The sequence below is a fragment of the Elephas maximus genome, chromosome 2 (genome assembly GCF_024166365.1).
Source record: "Elephas maximus indicus isolate mEleMax1 chromosome 2, mEleMax1 primary haplotype, whole genome shotgun sequence".
In the NCBI taxonomy this organism is placed as follows: Eukaryota; Metazoa; Chordata; class Mammalia; order Proboscidea; family Elephantidae; genus Elephas; species Elephas maximus.
Genome location: NC_064820.1, coordinates 13413072 through 13430012, shown reverse-complemented (window position 1 = coordinate 13430012; position 16941 = coordinate 13413072). Strand labels below are relative to the sequence as shown.

The 16941-nt window shown below is 42.8% G+C and overlaps 1 protein-coding gene across 2 annotated transcripts in view; it reads left to right on the top strand.

Moving 5' to 3' along the window:
• The window catches only part of CTNND2 (catenin delta 2), a 1201869-nt gene that overhangs the window by 1062986 nt on the left and 121942 nt on the right, over positions 1-16941 (top strand). The window lies entirely within an intron of this gene.

Genomic DNA, 16941 nt, shown 5'->3' with positions numbered 1-16941 from the left:
CACTTTGTTTTAGGCTTGTCGCCGTATCAGTAAGCAAAACAGAAAGCCTTCTTTGTGAAGTCTGCATTCAAGAGAGAGAGAAGTTGTATGATAAGCAGAAATGAATTGTGGTGTTAGAAAAGCACCATGAGGAAAACAGAGCTGGGTAAAGGAGACTGTAATTGGTGGGGTATGGGGTTGCCATTTTAAAGGATTGGTCAAGATAGGGGCTTTGGGGGAGGTAGTGTTTGAGAAACACATGAAGGAGGGGAGGCAGCGTGCCATGTGGATATCTGGGGAAGAACATTCTGAGCTGCTCATGGTCTGCTGGAGTGGGAGCTGGGAATGGCCAATGGTTTCAGCCTTCACGGAGCCTAGTGTGCCTGGTGCAGAGTGAATGATGGGAGCCCAGGTCAGAGAGGCTTCCTGGTACCTGTCTTTCTAGATGGAAAAATGCCCAGGTCAAGGCTGATTGACAACCCACAGGGACATGCCAGGGGAGCAGCATCAGCCTCCCAGCAGAATGTCCAGACTAGTATAAGATGATGTTGGTGGGTGTATTGGTCAGGGGCAACATGAGGTCATGAAGCCTGACTGTAGGTAACAGGTATTGATGGATGGCAGCTGGAGGCCAGGTAGCAGGCAACTGGACCATCCCCTACGGCAAAGGTCCAGGGTGATGAAGACTCTGGGGGACCAGGAGAAATGAGATGGGAGTGGGCACAGGGGCAAGATTCCATTCCTGGGACAATTGAAAGGCCAGTTGGAATGGCCGGCATGGGTCTACATTTCATACACAATTTTTCATAGATACATAGGTCTGCTTCTGCTTTCCCACTTCCTAAGCATGGTACACTAAGGCTTTTGTGATCATGGAACCAGCCACTGTCTCTTCTGCCATTTCACAATACCCATCTTATCCTCCAGTAAAAACCAAACTATTCACAGGTCCCCAGCCATTTATTTATTCACAGAAAAACCAGACTTCAACCAGTGTCTACTACATGTATGTATTTTCAGTAAATTATAGTACATTAAAAGGCATGAAGTGAACTCACAATTTAACATTTATACTCAATTTGAATTATGGTGTTGGCGAAAGTACTGAATACACCATGGACTGCCAGAATGAACAAATCTGTCCTGGAAGAAGTACAGCCAGAGTGCTCCTTAGAAGCGAGGATGGTAAGACTCTGTCTCACGAACTTTGGACATGTTATCAGGAGGGACCAGTCCCTGAAGAAGGACATCATGCTTGGTAAGGTAGAGGGTCAGTGAAAAAGGGGAAGACCCTCAACGAGATAGATGGACATGGTGGCTACAACGATGGGCTCAAGCATAGCAACGATTGTGAGGATGGCGCAGGACCAGGCAGTGTTTCGTTCTGTTGTACACAGAGTCGCTGAGTCGGAACGGACTCCACAGCACCTAAGAACAACAACACTTATTTTGAATTTAATTTTAATACTATTTATGGGTTTTGTATATTTAAGCTAGGTTGTAACCTCAAAAGGTCAAGACATCCTCTCCATGTTCACTTCTTCTCTTGTGCCTTTGTTTCAGGCAAGCAGTGCTGGGGCTTCCGATAAAATCTTATCCTTCCTCTATAAGGTGGAGGAAAAATCAATAGCTAATCAGTCTACTGCCTGGATACTAACTACTAGGCATTGTGGGGTTGCGTGTTTTATTTCTCGTGGTGGATTAAAATATAGCAAAATACTGAACTGTCGATTGGTTTTGTGGCTTCTAGGCATCCCTTCTTCCTCGGAAGGTGGTTATCTGTTGGTGTGTGCGAGGCAGGAACATTTGGAGTTCCATACTGCCCGCGTTAAATTCAGCCTTTACCATCAAATGTCACCAGACAGGAAATGGAGCCAACCATTTAAAAACAGAAGTGAAAATATCTGAGTCATGGGCATCAATGAATTTTTTCTTGAATGAGAAAAGCAGAATTTAATTACAAAGCCAGTATTTCATTTTATTTAGGAGAAAAGAGAGAGAAATTTTGTCAACCCCTTCACTTTAAACGTTGTAATGATTTTTATAGGGATATGCTACACAGATCTTTATATATTGAACAGAAAGCTGCAATGACTTGGAACTAAGAACACAAAAAAAATTAAACCTAGACCTCTTTTCCTTTCTATCAAATCTCACTCAAAGCATTGGTGACCTCACATGGTTTCCTGGCTTTGAAGTTGATCTGTATTCTGAAGACTCCCAGATAGATGCCTCAGCTGCCAACCAAAAGGTGGGCAGGTCAAAGCCACCAGCCACTCCTTTGAAACCCTATGGGGCAGTTCAGCTCTTTCCTTTGGGGTTGCTCAGTGGCAATGGACTCAATGGAAATGTGTTTGGGTTTTTTTTTTTTTTTTTCGTTTGGCGTGAATTCCAGATCTTTTTGTCTAGCTCCCTGTTGAACATGTCCACTTGGATAGCTAATGGTCATCTCAATCATAGCAGAGCCGAAACTGAATTCCTCATCTTCCCCCCAGACCTGAGCCTTCTGCAGTCTTCCTCATGACAGCAGATGGCAGTTTGTCCTTGCAGTGCCCCAGGACAAACATCCAGGGTCCTCCTCGGCTCCTCCCCACCATATCCAGTCCATCCGCAAATCTCCTCTTTCTTTCAAATTGTGCCAGAATCTGACACTTCTCATCATCTTCATTGCTCTTTCCCTGGTCCAGAGCTCCCATCATCTCACAACTGGGTAATTACCATAGCCTCTCTCTGTTTGGAAACCCTGGTGGCGTAGTGGTTAAGTGCTACGGCTGCTAACCAAAGGGTCGGCAGTTCAAATCCACCAGGTGCTCCTTGGAAACTCCATGGGGCAGTTCTACTCTGTCCTATAGGGTTGCTATGAGTTGGAATCGACTCGAGGGCACTGGGTTTGGTGTTTTTGGCCTCTCTCTTCTGTTTTTAGCCTCACCCCTACCATCTACTCCCAGTGCAGCAGCCAAATGGTCTTGTTGAACCATTAGTCAAATCATGTCATTCCTGTACTCAAAACTCTCCCACGGCTCCTCATCTTGCTCGGTGTAAAATCAAGTCTGCTAGGCAGATACGGCTCTCCCGGACCCAGGTCTCTGTTACTACTCCACCATCAACTTCTCTGCCTCTTGCCATTACTGACTTGGCTGCAGTCACTGGTTCACTGTGGTGCCTTGGTCACATGAGGCACAGTTCTGCCTCAGGACCTTTGAACTTGCTGTTCTTTCTGCCCGTAGTCCTCCTCCTTCAGGTGTCCCCATGATTCAATCCTTACTTTACTCAGGTGTTTAATCAAATATTACTTTCCCAAAAGAACCTTATTTGACCATCCTTTTTAAAATTACAACCCCCAACTCTTTTCCCTGTTTTATTTTTCTCCACCATGCAAATCACCTTCTAATACATAATGTATTATCCTGTTTGTTGTCCATCTTTCCCCTTTGGAATGGAAGCTCCACGAAGACAGGAAGCTCTGTCTTGTTTGTGGATAAACGCACATTCTTTGAACAATGCCTGACACATCAGACCAAAAAAAACCAAACCTGTTGCCATCGAGTCAATTTTGACTCATAGCAACCCTATAGGACAGAGTAGAACTGCCCCAGAGGATTTCCAAGGAGCAGCTGGTGGATTCAAACTGCTGACCTTCTGGTTAGCAGCCGAGCTCTTAATCGCTGCACCACCGGGGCTGTGCCTGACACATAAAAAAAAAAAAAACTAGTGCCTGACACATAGTAAGGATTTAATATGTATTTGCTGAATGATGAATGAACTAAAAGTTTTACTGTCTAACTATCACCTTAAAATAAACCCAAATTATCAAAATATCAAGGAATCAAATTAAATAAAGCATTCTCTAAAGAAAAGAATTTATACTAATAAAGAAAATAAACAGACTGTTTATTTCCTACTAAAAATGGCTACAGGTATACAGACACTGAGAATTCAGAAGGAATCCAGTTTTTTTCCATTATTGGCTTTAAGGTTTCAGTTCAAATCAACACTTCTTTGATCATTCCTTTATTTAGGGATTGGTGGTTGGCTACACACTGCACTTAAAGAAAGGTTCATATTCTTTGGACCCCATTGTCAGGAAAACCCCAAATAAACTATTAAGCAATAATCCCCTTATCCCATTAGGTCTAATGAGAATCATATAGTAGAACTATAAGAAGGTAACCTGCTCGCCTCTACTTTATTGTCCCGTTGGGCTGTTTCCATGGTTCTATGTATGTCTCAGCAAACTGGTGGTAAGTATGCTTTTTGTGTTCTTAATGACAAGATACAGAAGTCAAGGGTAATGTACATCCATACATTTCTTTGAAATTTTCAAAGAATATTAATTGCCCTTCTGAGTAGGGTGTTATTTAACCATTCAAAAAGTTTTTGTTTTGTTTTTTAAATAATAGCAATAATTAACTAAGTAAAAGAAAAAAAATTATTTTAGGGCCTTAACAAGTTTAGCAAAATGCCATACATTTAAGCATATCAGTAGTTCCTGATGAAGATGTTGTTGTCGTCGTTGTTAGGTACCATTGAGTCAGTTCCAACTCGTAATGACTCTGTGTACATCAGAAGGCAACAACTCAACCATCCTCATGATAGTTGTTATGCTTGAGCCCATTGTTGCACCCATTGAGGGTCTTCCTCTTTTTCACTGACCTCCTACTTTATCAAGCCCGATGACCTTCTCTAGGGACTGGTGCCTCCTGATAATATGTCTGAAGTTTGTGAGACGAAGTCTCACCATCCTTGCTTCTAATGAGCATTCTGCCTACACTTCTTCCAAGGCAGATTTGTTCGTTCTTCTTGCAGTCCGTGGTATGTTCAATGTTCTTCGCCATCACTGTAATTCAAAGGCACCAATTCTTCTTTGTTCTTCTTTGTTCATTGTCCAACTTTTGCATGCACATGAGACAATTGAAAATACCATGGCTTAGGTTAGGCACACCTTAGTCCTCACAGTGACATCTCTGCTTTTTAGCGCTTTGAAGAGGTCTTTCACAGCAGATTTGCCCAATGCGAATTTGTTTTCTGTTTGATTTCTTGACTGCTGCTTCCACGAGCGTTGATTGGGAATCCAAGTAAAATGAAATCCCTGGCAAGTTTGATATTTCCTCCATTTATCATGATGTTACTTATTGGTTCAGTTGTGAGGATTTTGCTTTCTTTATGTTACGTAACATCATACTGAAGTCTGTAGGCTTTGATCTTCATCAGTAAGTGCTTCAAGTCTTCTTCACTTTCAGCAAGCAAGATGGCAGACATTCATTTTAGCCAAACCCCTCCTCTCCACCAAAACACAAATAAATGTGAAACAACCACATTAACAACAAAACAACACACAAACTAGAGAGGAGAGATGTCTTCCACTTGGCAGATACTGATCATGAACCCATTGCAACCTATCCTAGGAGAATAATCCCAATAAGAGGACTTTTATGATATGTGCTGTTTTGTTTTGTTTTTCTGCAATTTCAGACTGACAGAAAATCAAAAGACTATCAAAACAATTACTAAGTATAATATGGGCACTGCAGGAAATCTCCACAATGAGCAAGATTTTCTGTTCTATGAGTGCCTTGCCATCACACTCAAAGCCCTGCCCACGCTCATCCCAACCTGCCTCTCATCTCTAACTACTCCTTTTCATGAATTCTTCGGCAGAACTGGTACTGCTGGTACCATCATTCTCACTTTTAAACCTTTGTCCAAGCTGTTTCCCTCCCTAATAAGCCCTTGCATCTCCATGCACTTACTGACCTACTGAACCCAAACCAAACCTATTGCCATCTAGTTGATTCTGACTCATACCGACTGTACAGGACAGAGTAGAATTGTACCATAGGGCTCCCAAGGAGCAGCTGGTGAATTCGAACTGCTGACCTTTTGGTTAGCAGCTGAGGTCTTAACCACTGCACCACCGGGACTCCACTGATCTACCAGCCAGCATCAAAGCCCAGCTGGTGTGGGTGGCTTTCCCAGTGAAGGCTTCTGTTTGAACTCAGAGCTCGGGTGGTAGCACCTATTTGATAAGAAATCTTTTATCTTGGATTGCCCTTGTGTAGTTTTAATCTTATGTTGTGTTTTACGCTGTTGTGTGCACATCGCATCTTCCTCCGAGCTGATGATGAGCAGGGATCAAGTGTCATCTTTATTTTCATGTCCTATAATGCCCAGCACTTTGTTATGCCCACGGCAGGCACTCAATACATATTTGCTGACCGAATTAACTGATGAATGAATAACACATATTATTTATCCTGAAGAACAGATCTAGGGGAGGTTTGTTGTTTGTTAGTTGCCATCAAATCAGCTCCAACTCATGGTGAGCCCATGTTCAACAGAACAAAACACTGCCTGGTGCTGTTCGGTCTTCGGCCACTGTGTATCTTGAGTGCATTCTAACCTAGGGGTTTCATCTTCCAGCTCTGCATGTGACAATGTCCTTTTATAATCAGTAGGGGTTTCTTCCTAGTTTTTCTTAATCTGGAAGCTCTACGGAAACCTTTGCAGCATGGGTGACACTACTGGTATTTGAAATATTGGTGACATAGCATCCAGCATCATAGCAACACACAAGCGGCCGCACTGTGACAAACTGACAGATGGGTGGTGAAGACGAGGTTTGGGGGATCCCAAATAGACAGTGAAGGAGTACAGGGCCACATCTGTTTCAATTTCTCTACAGCGTCCAGGGAATCAAGGAAAGACAAGTTACATGCTCCTTCAAATCCAGGATTCCCATCAAACCCCTTCTGCTGCCGCTTTGGGAAAGGTTTGAGACTAGGGAGGAAAGAGTAACTTTCTGTCTGTGACTTGCTCGTTGCCCAGGGTTTGTGTTGGCCTAGCCGCCACACCCGTGGTTGCATTGGCAGAGCTGACGGGGCCCCGCCCCTTCACCTTCTGGTGGTAGCTGCTTGCCACACTCTCTGGAAGGCCAGCCAGGTCTGGGATGCTGTGAGCACCCCAGACACCCTCACACCCCTCCTTAGGCTGAAGGGAAGAACTTAACCATGGCTTCGTGAACCTGGCCCTTATCCAATTTGCCCCCATCCTTTTTTTAAATTGTGGTGAGTATATATATAAAATAACACATTTGTCATTTCAACATGTTTTACATGTACAGTTCAGTACAGAAGTCCTCACAACCAGACCGATAGTCAACATCACGATTAATGAAGAAAAGATTAAAGTTGTCAAGGATTTCATTTTCCTTGGATCCATAATCAATGCCCACAGAAGCAGCAGTTAAGAAATCAAATGGCATTTTGCCTTGGGCAGATCTGCTGCAAAAGACGGCTTTAAAGTGTTCTTAAGCAAAGATGTCACATTGAGGACTAAGGTGCATCTGATCCAAACCTTGGATTTTCAGTCACCTCGTATGCAAATGTGAGGTAGACGATGAATAAGCAAGACCGAAGAAGAATTGATGACTTTGAATGATGCTGTTGATGAAGAATATTGAATGTACCATGGACTGCCAGAAGGATGAACAAATTTGTCTTGCAAGAAGTACAGCCACAATGCTCCTTAGAAGCAAGGGTGTCAAAACTTCATCTCACATACTTTGGGCATGCTATCAGGAGGGACCAGTCCCTGGAGATGGACGTCATGCTTGGCAAAATAGAGGGACAATGAAAAAGAGGAAGACCCTCAGCAAGATAGATTGACATAGTAGCTGCAACAATGAGGTCAAACATAGCAACAATTGTGAGGATGGCGCAGGACCAGGCAGTGTTTCGTTCTGCCGTACATAGGGCCACTGTGAGTAAGAATCGACTCGACTCAACAACAAAACATTTCAGTGATATTAAATTACTTTCATCGTGTTGTTTGACCATCACCACTATCCATTTCCAAATTTTTCTGTCCCCATTAACAGAAGCTCAGCGCACCCAAGCACTGGCTTTCCATTTCCCCTCCCTCATGCCCATGGTACCCACTAATAGACTCGGGGGTCCTTTGCCTCATCCTTCTCTGCTTTACCTGCTACTTCCCTCTGTTCCTTGTATTAGACAGGAGCCGCTGCTAAGAGCTTTCCTGTTTGTGATTGGATAGTTGGCTCACCACATCTGGAATGATCTGTAAGAATTTTCCTTTGATCGATGCCCCTATACATTCATATTATAGGATCCGTTCTTTGCATTTGCCTAACCTTTTGAGTTCATCAACTGATCATTGGTCCAAGCTACTGGCCACTATCCCCAGTCCAACCTCAAGGGAACCTCCAAACACAATCCAACTGTTCTCTAGGGCCAGGATGGGGTCATTTCCCAGGGGAATCTGCTGATTCCCAAACATTGGTGTCCACCAGGAGATGCAAGAGCAAAGAGCCCAAGCCTCAAGGTGTACCTAGCACCCTGGCATCTCAGGCTTTGCTAGATTAATTAATGGAATCATGAACAAAATCAGGGTAGTTTCTTGCCTGGAAGTTAGTTTTGTTTTGTTTTGTTTTTTTAAAGCACAAAATCCATTGCTATTTCTTTTCCCACACAGGGCTTATAAATTTCCCTTTTTTATTTATTGGGGTGAAAAGAGATGTGGGGAGGACAGTGGGGTGGGGAGGGCCATCCCGTCCTAGATTTTTTCTCTTGCCACAATCTGTTTTAAATATTCAGATAAAAGATTTTTCTGGCCACTCTATACATTTATTGTTTAGAGACAATGATTGCTGGTTACATTTAACCATTAACCAAGCCACTTGCCGTTGAGTCGATTCCGACTCAATGTGTTAACCCCATGTGTTACAGATTAGAACTGTAGGCTTTTCTTGGTTATAATCTTTATGGAATCAGATTGCCAGGCTACCGGGTGCGTCCGAACTGCCAACCTTTAGATTAGCAGGTATTTTAGCCGTCTAGTGCTACTGTAACAGAAATACCACAAGTTAGTGGCTTTAACCCACAGAAATTTAGTTTAAGAGGCTAAAAGTCCAAATTCAGGGCGCCGGTACTTGCACAAGGCTTTTTCGCTCTGTCAGCTTCGGGGGAAAGTCCTTGTCTCTCATTTCCCCTTGGTGATCTTCATGTGGCCTGGCATCTGTCTTCCTCCTCTCTCTCTCCCTCCCACCCCCCCCCCCATTTGGTTTGTGCTTACTTGCTTGCTTAATCTGCTTTTACATCTCAAAAGAGATTGATTTAACACATACCCTAATTTAATACGGACTCATCAACATAAAGAAAACCCATTCCCTAATGGGGTTATAATCACAGGTATAGGGGTTAGCATTTGCAAAACATCTTTTGGAAGGACACAGTTCAGTCCATAAGAGCAGGCAAGTGCAAACCATTTGTGGCACCCAGGGACCTTGAAGTATGTACCAGGACTCCATCAGGTGTGCGTGTGATTATTTTCTCAGCTCATGCCAGTGGCTGGCACACAGACACCCCATTCTGGAAGCACGGCTCTTGCAGGCCACTCATGACACTGGGTGGTTTTCCTGTACCCAGGGAAAGACTTGGGGCTCCTGAAACCTTCTCAGTGCAAACCAGGAAGACCATATGTTATTTTTATTCCTGAGAATTTGCAAGCTTCACTATATTGTTGAGAAGATTGTAGAGACAGACCTCTGCTTTTCCAAACATGTTTCTGCAGACCCAAGCAGATGTTGTTCTCATTAAAACACAAGCCATTTCAATTAGTATTTTAAAAAGAAGGCTGATTTCCCGGACAAGGTGATGTATGGGATCGCTCTCTGTTGGCTCCCTCTAATAGCTTGACTTTACGAGCCAAATTCTGCACAGAAGGAAAGCCCTGTGCTCTGGCTGAAACTTGGAACCTTTAGAGCAGGTGCCCCATTAGACCAGCTGCCTCCCAAGCCCCAGGGCCTAATCCCATGAACACGGCCCTTGTTCAGCAGAGCCTTGGGCTCTCTGTTAATTAACTTCAGATACCTGTTGTGGGATTTTTAGAGTCTGGGTCTCCAAGATAAGAATTCCTTTGAAGGAGAGTTGTAAATCAATCAGAGAGCCAATTATTATTTTATGAAACAAGACGTAATGATTCACCCCTCGGAAATCCTCCACACGGAGGAGGGTTTTAAGAAATTTCGGTCTTACTTAAATTCAGAACCTCTGCTTAAAGACCTCAGAAAGTAGAGGAAAAGAAGGGAAAAAAAAAAAAAAAAACTCACCTAACTTTATTTTGACTGTTTAGGTACTCTTTTATTCCTGGCCAAACAGTTTTCAAGGCAAAGCTTTGGAGAAGATGAGGCGTGAGAAATGAAAGAGCTCGCTTCAAACATCCCAGATTTGAGAATCTAAGAATAGAAACAAGGATTTTAGCAGGATGATATTTTTAAATTGTATATCTTTCTACATGCGGACTGTCATCTTTCTCTTGGGGAAAAAAAAAATAGTTTTAATCCTATGGAAAGATTGTTATTTTTGCTCTCTAATCTGCTAAAATAACGGATTAAGAATTACTAAGGATCTAACCGTTCTGCCTGGTGTTTGATTCTATATTATTATGCTGGGTCTTGAGATTACAGGACAGGATAGGCAAAGACAGCTGTAACTGGGGCTCAACTAAAAAGAAGGGTGTTGGCTGGCACCATGTTGTTTCAATTTCCTCATGTGCATGGGAAAGCTGGACAATGAAAAAGAAAGAAGAATTGCTGTATTCAAACTATGATATTTGCAAAAAATATTGACTGTACTGTGGACTGCCAGAAGATCCTGCCTTATAGGGTCACTGTGAGTGGGAATCAACACGACACAGTGGGTCTTGGGTTTCAGAGTATTCCAACATCAACATTAGAGGTTATTCAGCGTTCCAGATAAATTAAAGGATAGAAATGTCCGTGGTCCTCACCTTGAGGCTTGATCAGTTTAATTTACTAGTCAGAAAGGAAAGGGAAAGTGGGGTGATATTAAATTTTTTTAATCGAATGTTAGCTTCACAGACTAATGCACCTTAGTGTCTGCAGGAAAGACAAATTATTTGAAGATGCCCTTGTTACTCTTAAAAGATTAGAATGTAAGTTGCGTGTAAGAGGTGACCACAGGTCTCTCTCACCAGCAGTTGTTTATGGTGCCCACCCATGGTCAGTCCCATTGAGGATGCTGCAGAGAACAAGACCGCAACTCGCTCCTGTAAATCAGAGGTCCCTTGCAGTGTGCCATGAGTGGGTCACAGGTGTGCTGGAATCTTCATGCCCTCATCCTCCAGGAGTCAGGGAGCACCTGAGTCTGCCTAAGCACCTGGACCTGTAGTCACCAACAGGGCACAGCCTCTTACCCCAGGACACATTACTGGAATCCCCATGTTCTATGTATGACCCCTCTGTCAGTTTGCAATTCTTTGGTGGCTTGCATGTTGCTATGACGCTAGAAGCTATGACACCAGTATTTCCAATACTAGCAGGGCCACCCATCATGGACAGGTTTCAGTGGAGCTTCCAGACTAAGATGGGCTAGAAATAAAGGCCTGACCATCCACTTTGCAAATAGCCAATGAAAACCGTGTGGATCACAACAGAACAGTCCGATACAGTGCTAGAAGGTGAGCCCCCTTGGGAGGTACTCAAAATACCCAGTGGCCTCAACAATGGACTCAAGCATACCAAAGACCTTGAAGATGCCACGGGACCAAGCAACGTTTCACTGTGTTGCCTGTGGGTCACCAAGAATCAGTGCTAACTCAACGGCAACTAAAAATAACATTTGTTGTGATGAGGAAAAGACTGAGAAGTTCTGCCCAAGACAGGTCTCCCAGCTACACTCCCAGATCCAAGACACCCTCACTGTGTTGCTCTGACTAAAACTAAGGAGACTTGACTTTCAAGTCATCATCTCCTTTGCTCCTCAAATCCTAACCTAAACCCTAATTTTTCAGTTGCCCTCTTTTCTAGTGATAGTAATAGAAACTTTGGGTTTTTTTTCTTTCTTTATTCCTATGCAGCACATTCCTCCTGAAGCCTTGTTGATACTTCTTCAGGGAGTTTCTTGAATTCTCCCCACTCATTCTTGCCTTTCAACTTCAGTCCAAAGCACGTCAAGTCCAGTTTCACCCCTGGCTTCTTAATGGGCCCCTTCTCTTCACCCCTCCCCATCGTTCTGAAATTTTCATCCCACATCACTGACTGCTGTCACTGTGACCTTTGTAGAATTCTGGACATAAACAATATTTAGTGTTCTCGCAATATGAATGACACAAAAAAGAACTCCACTGTTTTTTAAATTTTTTTCAACAACACAGTTTTTATTAAGGCACCAAACGGTCTTCATGACGCAAGTACAATAAATATGTGTCCCTTCTAATCTTTCTCGACCCTCCCAGCAGCATTTGACATGCTCCTATCTCTTAATTTTTGTTTTTTTCTCTCTTGGTTGCTAGGATAAAATTTTCTAGTTTTCTTCGTATTCTTTTCTGTCTCCTTTTTCTTTTCTTTTGTGGGGGTGGGGGGAGACAGGAGGCTAGGGGAATGGGGGAGCTTTTTCTCCTTCAGTTTTCCTTAAGGTTCTGTCCTGGGTTTTTTTCTCTCCTCTCCCCTTCCCTTCTCCTCATCTGTACACTATATCTAAGACACCCATCACCTTATTTCATTTTTTATGCTCTTCTTTTCTTCCTGCTGATCCAGGCTTCCATCTGGTATAATTTTCCTTCGCCTGATGACTACTCGTCTGCATGCTTACATTACGGGCCTACTGAAGATTAGTCTCTCAGCATTTTTCTGTCTAAAAATGTCTTTATTATGCCATCATCCTTGAAGGATATGTCTGCTGAGTAGAATTCTAAATGATATATATATATATATATATATATATATATATCCAAACCAAAAACCAAACCCAGTGCCATCGAGTCGGTTCCAACTCATAGCGACCCTATAGCGACCCTATAGGACAGAGTAAAACTGCCCCATAGAGTTTCCAAGGAGTGCCTGGTGGATTCGAACTGCTGACCCTTTGGTTAGCAGCTGTAGCACTTAACCAGTACACCACCAGGGTTTCCATATATATGTATACACACATATATATATATATATATATTATTTCAGCACTTTAAAGATTCTATTTCATTGTCTTATGGTCTCCACTGTTTCTGATGAGAAGACAGATATTATTCTCATTGCCGTTGCCCACATGCATTGTCTTTTTATGCTGGCTGCTTTTAAGGTACTTGGTCATTTTTTTATTTTTTTTTTAATATTTCTTCTGCTCATGTCCCTCTTGCATCTCCTTCCAGGACTCCAGTTACCTATGTGATAAACTGTATGACATTGTCCTACAGGTCCAACGTGCGCCGTTCGGGTTTTTTCATTCTTCTTTTCTCTCTGTGCTTTAATTTAGATTGTCTCTAGTAATCCGTCTTCAAGTTCACTGGTCCTTTCTTGTGCTGTTTTCAGTCTGCTGTAAAGGCCACTGTATAGATTCATTGCTTCTGATATTGTATTTTCCCATTCTAGAACTCCTTTTTGGTTCTTTCTTAGAGTTTTTATTATCTGCTGAATTTGCCTATTTTATGCATGCTTGTTTTTCATCTTTTCTGCAAGATAGTTTAATATATCACAGTCAAAGTTCTTATCTACTTTTTCTAATAGCTGGATTATCTGCTTGTATTGACTGTCTTTTCTCTTAATTTTTAGTTACATGTTATAGTTCCTTGCCTATCTTTTGATTTTTTTTTAATCGTATGTCAGACTTTCTTCTTTTTTTTTTTTAAAGCTTAGTAAAGGCAGCCCCTGAGTTAAGCACTAGATGCATTTCTGAGTGTGTCTTTAAGAATTTGTGGGTAAGTCAGAACAGATGCGTACAGTTGTTATTTAGCCTTACTTTTTTTTTTTAGTGCAAGGGAGCCCTGGAGGCTCAGTGATTAAGTGCTTGGCTGCTAGCTGAAAGGTCAAGCATTGGAAACCACCAGCCGCTCTGCAGGAGAAAGATATGGCAGTCTGCTTCCATAAAGATTGCAGCTTTGGAAACCCTATGGGGCAGCTCTGTTCTGTCCCACAGGGTCGCTATGAGTCGGAATTGACTTGACGGCAATGGATTTTTTTGTTTTTATTACTGAAAGAATATGCTCGAAGCCCTTTCCGTGTTTTAAGATTTAACAGCTTCACGTGCAGCAAGTGAAGGTGACTGTGATAAAGAATTTGTTGTGAGTAGGGGTTGGTTCGGTCTTTTCAAGCAAGGGCAGCTTCACAGAACATTAAAGAACAAGTAAGAATTGTCTGTAAGTCAGAAGATTCTAACTCAGGGACTTCCTGTATACTCTGAAGCAGATAACACATAGAGCGTGCCACTTCTTCTGTCAGGTTGCTAGGGTGGTGGGCTGAGTTAATCCAATATATAGATAAGCTGGGTTGGGGCTTTGTTGCTTCATTTAAACTCAGGTTAACACTGACTTCAGCTGTTTTGAGAGGATGATCAGCACTTAATGTACAATTGGGCTTGGGAGTTGATACCTTCCGATTCCAGAGATTTCTCTATTTGTAGCCCGGTTATCAGTTTTCTGAGCCATAGAATCTCTCGCTTTTCTCTCTACTTTGAAGCTTAGCTGTCAGGTTTTTGGATCATTGTACTACCTACATTTTTCACACCTTAAATAATTTCACTCTCACCATTTCAAGCCAACCTCAATCCTTAACCATTTCCAAGTTCATAGCCTTCCTTCCATCTGAGCACCCTTTCACTTTCCCTTCTCATATCACACTTGCTCCAATTCTAGAACTTTATCTAGTCTATTTCCCCCACCCTAATTGCTCTTTCATCTCCCTTCTTATCCACTCCTTACCCATATTTCAAGACAAATTCAGTCCCACCCTTTCCAAAGAATTTTCCTGGGTAACTTTATATTTAATTGCCCCCCATTTGAACTCCTGTAAAGCAGCTCATGCACTGCCAGCACCCATCTGTAGAGGCTTCCGTGTTGCTGAAGAGGTTTCAGTAGAGCTTCCAGACTAAGACAGACTAGGAAGAAAGGCCTGGTGTTCCACTTAGGAAAATTGGCAAATGAAAACCCCATGGATCACAACAAGTGCAAGCCAATTGTGCATGGGGTGGTCATGAGTTGGGGGCCAACTGCTGATGTTTACCACTTAAGGAATGCTGGGCACAACACTTACATTAGTCCATAATGTTTCAGGGATAGTAGTGTCGTCTCCTCGGCTAAGCAGATAGCTCTTTAGGAACAAGGAAATACGTTTCCCTATTTTTACTGTTTTTGCTCCTTTAGGAGCCCCAGCTGTGACTAGCGTATTGTTGATGTGATGTGAGCCACAGGCAGGTGTTGTGTAGTTGCTGTTATGCTCAAATATGAACTCCATGATACCATCGTCCCTGCTGGCTGCTGTCTTCCTGGGCCAGGGCCTGTCCTGGCATATATAAGTGCTTTTGTGTTTTATTTCAGTGCATAGTAAAGTGAAGTCATCATCTTGTGATTTCATAAACCAATACCCACGGTCTTACCTACCTAGTTACTCCCAGTTGGTGTGCTGTTGTAACCTGTACCACAGCCTCTTTGACGTCTGATGCCTGCCTCCCTCTCCATCGTTTCTTACTGTGAACATCACCATCATGCCCCCAAAATAGAACCACAGGCCTTATTTTTATTGCGTAAACCAAAGCAATGGAAGAGCACCATTTAGAACGTGGTCCTTAGCCTTGGCTGTACATCCCAGTCTCCTGAGCCCATCTCCAGAGTTGCTCACATGTTGGCAATTTTAAAATCTCCCAATGGGATTCTGATACATAATTAAGATTGAGAAGTACCCCCTTTGGAGCTCTGTATGCCCTGTTATAATGAAAAAAGCTTACTAATCTCCTGGAGAACTGTCTTCTTCCAGTTTTGAAATATTTTGTAAATGATTACCGTTTAAACCTAAGTATGTTTCCTGGAGATACTCCATTTCTTTGGTTGGAACAGATACAAAAACTTTTCTCCAGAAATTATTCCAATCCAAACTTAACTCCTTGCATTGTTATACATAATGAGTAATTGTTTCTGATGGAATAGCCTATTTCAGCCAACATTGCCACTAGACTCAAAACAAAGCTTAAATTGTTAGAAATGTGTATGCATAGTAGGAATGTCAAGTGGCTGTTAGTCCTTTGTTTTACTATAATCTTTCATAACACACACTTACATGAAGACACCAGGAGCCTCTTCAGTTTAGCAAAGGATTCTAACTTTACCTTTCCACTTAATAAAGCCCCTTATGTTTAAAGACCGATTTAATCAAGAGGACGATTTTGCAGAGCTTGTTGAAGATATTAAATGTGGTGTAACACTAACAAGCGTTCAGTGCTGGGAAGGCTGCGGGGAATGTCTCGATTGGCTTTCATGGAGACAGGTTCCCCTTGACACCTTCCTTCCCTACTCAACGTATCTAAGTTTCTCACCATTCAGGGACCTGTGAGGAGTCCTGGTCGCACAGTGGTTAAGCACTTGCGGCTAACCGAAAGGTCAGTGGTTGAAACCCACCAACTGCTCCACAGGAGCAAGATGTGGCAGTCTGCTTCCATAAAGATTACAGCCTTGGAAGCCCTCTGGGGCAGTTCTACTGGGTCTATAGGGTTGCTAAGACTCAAAATAGACTTAGCAGCAATGAGTTTTGGATTAAGAGTGTCCAGCGGGAGTCCCTAGGTGACACAAATTAACCATTTGCACTCATCTACTAGCCAAAAGGTTGGCAGTTCAAATCCACCCAGAGGTGCCCTGGAAGACAGGGATGGGATCTGCTCTACTTCCAAAAGGTAACAGCCTTGAAAACCCTATGGAGCCGTTCTACTCTGTACACGTGGGGTTGCCACAAGTTGGAATCAACTCAATGGCCACTAACAACAACACACTAGTGTCAAGCAAGGTCATATGGCAGGTTGTCCTTGCTTCATGGGCTGCAAGCACTGCTCTCCTCCCTGTACCACCGTCCCGCAGCTCCAGCCTTAGCTCAGCTCTGGGACCTAAAACCCCAGCCCTTCACAAAGCATCCCAATATTCCTTCTCATACTGAAGCCTGTGGCTTCTCTG